Below are 6000 nucleotides of genomic sequence, written 5' to 3'. Positions count from 1 at the left end.
ACACCACACCACTGAATTTTAACGTACTAAGAAAAATATGCGTGATTTACACAACAGAAAATATGTAGTAAAAAGAATAAAATTCTGGCCAGTAGAAAAGTAGTAGAAAAACAGTACTTACTATTTGTTCTAAAAAAGTGTACCCCAAACTCGTTGGATTTTCTTGTAACAAACCACAGTACCATAGGACGTACTCAAAGGATGCCCCAGTCAGAACAAACCCAAGACATGCAGTGCAACCATTACTTCAGTTAAAACATAGCTCGCACCAACCATTGTTAAACAAACAATAAATCAACATTAAACAAAGGAAGGTATACTATTCAAAGCACAGGATTTATGATAACGCATCTATAACATAAACGCTCAAAACTGGGTCAAGATTGTTATCATGCATTCAGATCTTGAGATCTACAGGAGTGAGAGATCCATGGAGAACAAAATTACTAGCGGAGGTGCCATAACGGAGGGGCTGCGGGATTGTTTGAAAGAGTTCCCGCGGCCCTGATACATATAAGGCCTACGACGGGACACGACGGTTTTAGACGTCGAGAGTTGTAGAGTCTGACACTGCCTCACCGCTGCTAACCCACAGCGGGAGGGGTCATTTAATGATTTTTGACGTCGTTAAAAAAAAGTGTCATAACGGAAAATCTCTTAAGAACAAGGAACGTTACTATCTTCGCCCTTATACGCCTTCTTTGGACCCATCAAAAATCCCAAAAATCGGTGACGGATATCTCAAAGAACCTTAGGACCTGGTCAGTTCACTCGTAACTGATAATTTTGGTCATGCCCACCATACGCATTTGACCTAGAAGAAGGCGCCTGACCTACCTGCATTGTAGCATCTCCGCTCATTTTTCCTTACTTTATAGAGAGATCCCTTTGTCCGTTTGACAGGTGTGTATGCCTGTACAATTTGTTGGTAACATGCAAGGCTTGACAGACATGTATTATTTACCCCCGTCAGATGAAGGGAACCCGTGGAATATTTTAGGGGGATACATTTCATGTAGTGAGTAGGTAGATCTCCGTATTAAAACTCCCTTTTATCTCCAAGTCAGAATTGTATAAGACACGTGAGGATACCAAACAGCATAGGTACAGCTTTCCTCGTTGAATAGGCCAATTTTTTATTGGTACTTGGGGTTGGGTTAGCGAATTTTCAGCTTACTAATTTTATTACAAGATAGATAGGTAAGTTTCAAGAAAAACTCTGATAACTAATAGGGCCTGTTAGGATTTAAACTACACGCCAGTCATCATACTATTTTCGTTAAATCTTTAGATTTAGCAGTCAATAAATAAAATCCATTCATAAATACTGCGAGAAATAATAAAAATAAATGACACACAGACACACCGTAATCGCTATTATTTTGAACAGTTGCCAATGCCTACTTTTACCTATTTATTGAATGAAAACAAACTTCAAATTGAATGAAGATGAGCACGAATGTGTATTTTTCTGTCTAATCTCTAACGTTGTGAATAGATTTTACTTTGACTAAATGTATCAGGACATCAATTTTACAAATACCTAGTTTACTAGAAGAAACTACTAGATTATGGTACTACTGGCACTGACATTGAAAAAGGGTGCTTTCAGTATTTATTTTTAAATCTAGCTTTTTGTTATCTAGCTTCAAATCTCATTAGCTATTCCGACGCAACTGTAAACTGTAAACTTTTTGTCATCCGATAATTTAATCGGGTAAATAAAGTCGTATGGAGATGAATGGTAAAACCTATATTACAACTATCAGGTATCCGGCCGGTATCAGACCGACTTTAAAGTTTGATGGGATTCACAATTACCTTCAAAATAGGCTGTCTACCATCTGCCCGACAGTTTAATCAGCACTACAGGGTGACCCTTGAGCTGACGATAGTTGATATATTCTAGATAAATGATTTTAGAAGTCGTGGCGGCCTACTGGGTAAAGCATCAAACTCTCAAGTATGAGTGCGTGGGCTGGATTCCAAAGCAAGTACCAATGCAACTTTTTGAAGTTTTGTATGAATCATTCTTCACCAATGACTGGTCACCTAAAAGCATCTTAAGGTTACCTGATCTATAAATTAGTTTGAAATCACCAACCCTTATTGAGCATTCTCCGTGTGAGAGGAGGCCTGTGCCCAGAAGTGGGACAATAAACAGGCTGATTGCAATGAAATCATTAAATTATGAATGTAGTTAATAACATAAACCTACTGCCAAAGGCACTATTGTGATATTTTGCTGTGTTGTGTTATGCGGATATAATTATTTCTCCATTCATTGCCGACCCTTTCAGCAAAGGAATGCAATCAATCGAATGCCTGAAGAATTGATCTCGTTTGAGAATAAGCAAAGATTTTTCTGAGTACGTTTTTCCTATTGATTGCTTGCAGAATTTCTTAGAAATGTTAAGGTTTGTAAGGATGTACGTATGTGTATATGTATTTTATTTCTACTATTACTCTTTTACGCAAAAACTGCTCTATGGATTCGATGTCAAAGTTTAATAGTAAAATTGTAGTACCTAGTAGATAGGTTTTTGTCCATGCACTTTTGTCCATGGACAGGTAGATGGAGAGGAGTAGATGGAACTCGGATGAAATTACGGCAGGAAGGTAGTAGTAGCTAAATGGGGGGTGTCGAATACACACACACAAACACACAAACACACACAAACACACACTCTTTCATACTCCCACATGTACTCATACTATCGTACATGAAACTTTAACTCGCTAATGTCCAGGGCCTTATGACCTAGTCTACATAAATAAAACGAATATATAATTAATGGCCGAATCACTGTCTCTTATAATACAGGATGTCCTAGTGTAAGAGGCAGGGTTTCAATCTCTGAACATAGATCTATGTACCCTAGAATTAAGCTCCATATTCATGTATATTGAGTTCTCTTTCATGTATCTATGTATGATTTTGGTTAATAAATAAATTATTAAATTATTATTAAATATATTATTTAAGAAATTAGGTAACAGGATATCATGACAGCATCAAGCTATTAGGTTATTTTTTTTGGCAGTCATTTAAACAGCGAAACCTATTTTACTTACCAAAACATCATATTAAAACAGACTGTCGGTTTGAGTTCCTCTCTGGTACACAGGGAGCTTGAAAACACGGCTGCTAATAAAAATACATAGTCAATAAATCATAGCCCTAATAAAATTGTAACAAGTAAATCTAAAAAAAAATATAGGCACAAAATATTCTCGTATAAGCAATTGACAATCGAATCCTGTTTATCTCTATACCAAACATTCTTCCTAAAAGTAAAGCAATTCAAATTCAAACACAGACCAAAACAGCAGACTGCACAGACCAAAACACAGTATTTGCAAAAAGTGTTAAAAAAACACCTGGTTTTAGAGTAGCCTAAATACAAACATTTAAAAAAAATACCATAAAAATCTAACAGAAACATGGTGAATGAATTATTATTTAAAACACAAGCGAATTCCTATACAAATCCGCATTCAACCTATGTATATTTCGCGAGCTTTTCCGCAGGGGCGAAACTGGCGAAATATAGTCATCTCTGTCTAGTTTATTTATTTCATATAGTTGTATCTCTTTCTGGCTTTGGAGCGGGAAATTCAGTGCCGATGCGGCCAGACCTGTAGATTCTCGTGCATTGATAGGACGGTTTTTGTTTGGGCTCCCTTAACTCGCGAACGATACAACTTTTAGCCGACTATATTAAGTGCTTTTTGTAAATAAAGTGTGTATAATGTAATTTAGTAAGTGTATTTTTTGTGTTGTGCTGTGTTTTTAGTGTTAGTGTTATTAATGAAAGACGTATAGTGAGGTGAGTAAAATATAATTTATGAATTGTTTTCTTTTGCAATCGTTGCGGTTGAATTTATGAGAAATAACATTTATTGCAATTAATTATAAAATTTTATCTTAAAGATCGTTTTTCATATGGGTAAATTATTATTTTTATCAATGCCTTTCTTTGATAATAGCATCGGAGTAATGGTGTACAGTATTTTGACGAAATCTCTTCAACGCTATTAGCATTATAGGTTCATCCTCAGATTTTTGGAATGGTCTATTAAAATTCAGCTTCATTGATTACAAATTTTGCTTAAGAACGTTTTAAGGCAGAGGATACGATAGGACATACGCAGTTTGTTCATAGAAATACAGCAAGATAGAACAATAATTAATTATATTATATAATAATTAATAAGATACTATGCAAACAGTCAGGCAATAAATTAATTTTCATTTCCACGAAACTAAAAACGTCTGTCCTAAAATATTATCATTTTGCAGTCTCAAATAAACAAGTTGATACAAATTAATAAATTTAACGAAAGTTAATAAACAAAAATGTTTAACCTTTTAATGATATTTACGTCAAACATAATTTAACTTTGCGTTAATCATATTATCGTGGTCGCTCCAGGGGTAATGGAAAACTGCAATTTTGTTACAAATTGCACGCTAAAAGTTTTGATCAATTTCAGCTTTAAATTGATGAACACGCTATGTTGGTTTTTAATTAAAACAAAGTCCTATATTTGGTATATAAATAAGGAAAGCGTGACAGATAGACTGTAACTTAGCATTTTTAACCTATTTCCTAAAAAGGAGGAGATTCTCGATTATAAGTAATGTAAGGATTCATAAAAAATAGTTTTTAATTTATGAAATCAGAAGTGCTCACGTTAATACGAACTAGCTGTTTCCTCACCCGTCTTGGGAGATTGTCTTAGTGTAATGGCTTATTATATTAATTGGGGATAATGCAGCTTTCCAACAGTGAAAGAATTTTTCAAATCGATTCATTACATTTGGTTCAAACTTACATTATGTTTTCTCATTATTATATTAGTATAGATAAACGTGTGAGGGAAAACCGGGAATATAAATAAAAGGAAAATATTATTAGTTCATTGTTTAAGCAAAATACGGTTTTAGAAAATATTTTACTGAAGTGCACGTACCATGCTTTCAGGTTCACAATAACAATTATCTAAAAATGGAGCATTATTTTGTCAGCCTCTCATCTGTCCAGCCTTTTCCCAAATATCTTGAGGTCGGCTTTCAGTAAACCATATGCGCTACCCTGATTATTCAATCCCAAGCTATATTTTGTCCAAGATATCTGAAGTTTGCTGATCTATAACAGATTAAGTATTAAGAAGTGATTACAAATACCTACTTATTTTTTCGCATATTGTGGTTTTATCACTTTTTTTTTCCGACGTCAAAAATCATCAAATGACCCCTCCCGCTGTGGGTTAGCAGCGGTGAGGGAGTGTCAGACTCTTACTGACTAAAAACCGTCGTGTTCCGTCATAGGCCTTTTATGTACCAGGGCCGCGGTATCTCTTTCGAACAACCCGCAGCCCCGGCAGGCTGGTTTTATCACTTTGGGTGTAGAAAAAAAGCTCTGATGGTAAATTCGATAAAATAAAAAGTATAATGTAAGTATATTGGTTGGCGTAAAAAAAATAAAATAATCATTTTCAAACCCTTAAGGGACAGCCATTGTTAATATATCACAAACCTACTAATCTAATTAGTCATTAGTTTTTCATTTCTTCCATAAGAAGCTTAACTTTCATCCACAAATTTAATTACACACGGTGCCTTATAATAATTCTCTCATCCTCCACTTTATTGGTATTTTAAAAGCCTCAGAATTCCCTCATAAAGATCTTATTAAAAACCTTGACTTTTCATACTTTACCGTGGAGTTTGTGTTCGCTGTTTACATAATAATACGAGGGGAGGGTTTCAGGAGTCCTTTTGTTGTGACGTCATATTCATAGGTCTTCAGAAAAATGAGTCCTGTCACCGAAATCTTTTGAGCCTTTTTGATGTATTATTTTGTGGCTTATTTATTTGTGCTAGTGTGAGAGGATTTGAGTCTTCTCATCTTAAAGTTGGAATCAAATAATTTATATTCATCTTGTTTTCATTAAAAATGCAGCAATCTATGGTATTGATCTTTAAAATTCTGA

The 6000-nt window shown here is 34.7% G+C and overlaps 1 protein-coding gene across 1 annotated transcript in view; it reads left to right on the top strand.

Moving 5' to 3' along the window:
* Positions 1-3653: 3653 nt before the first annotated feature.
* The window catches only part of LOC124640647 (rho GTPase-activating protein 7), a 327491-nt gene continuing 325144 nt past the window's right edge, over positions 3654-6000 (top strand). Inside the window, exon 1 of the mRNA XM_047178508.1 lies at positions 3654-3830. The gene's annotated coding sequence lies outside the window, so the exon portion shown is untranslated. The remainder of the gene's footprint in view (positions 3831-6000) is intronic.

Source organism: Helicoverpa zea, chromosome 21 (genome assembly GCF_022581195.2).
Source record: "Helicoverpa zea isolate HzStark_Cry1AcR chromosome 21, ilHelZeax1.1, whole genome shotgun sequence".
Taxonomy (NCBI): Eukaryota; Metazoa; Arthropoda; class Insecta; order Lepidoptera; family Noctuidae; genus Helicoverpa; species Helicoverpa zea.
This window is presented reverse-complemented; position numbering and strand designations above follow the sequence as displayed.